Source organism: Ipomoea triloba, chromosome 16 (assembly GCF_003576645.1).
Source record: "Ipomoea triloba cultivar NCNSP0323 chromosome 16, ASM357664v1".
Classification (NCBI taxonomy): Eukaryota; Viridiplantae; Streptophyta; class Magnoliopsida; order Solanales; family Convolvulaceae; genus Ipomoea; species Ipomoea triloba.
Window position 1 is genome coordinate 16,136,605 of NC_044931.1, and position 539 is coordinate 16,137,143.

The window sequence follows — 539 nt, forward strand, 5'->3', positions numbered from 1 at the left end:
ATATATACATATATATATATATATATACTTACTTACTTACTTACTTACTTATTTATGTGTGTGTGTGTTTAGTGGCGGATGCAACATGTGAGCAGTGGGGGCTAGCTGCCCCCCACTGTCCAAAATTTACAGCCCCAAAACGACGACGGCCCAATTTTGTTTGATTTCTAATTTGTTATTACTTATTACTCCGTAGTTAATTAGCTAATTAGTGATTTGTTGATTGATTATGAAAAAATTCTTTTAAAAAATCAATTTTTGAGGATTCATCTAGTCAAGCTCTTGTTTAATTGTGTAAGGTGTGTTTGAAAGCTATTATATTGTTAGTGAATCTGATGGGTTAGCTAATGCGCTTGCTGGGAATTGAAACAATTAAGAAAGGGGGTAAGGAATGAGTTTCGAGGAAATGTAAATGTATATTCTCGAGGGAACGAGGCATGCTCCGACCCGGATCAAAACATCTAGTACATGCTGTACATTGTTACAACCAAAACAGTGGCAAAGCCAACTAAGAAAAACAAGATGGAGGAGGATTAATC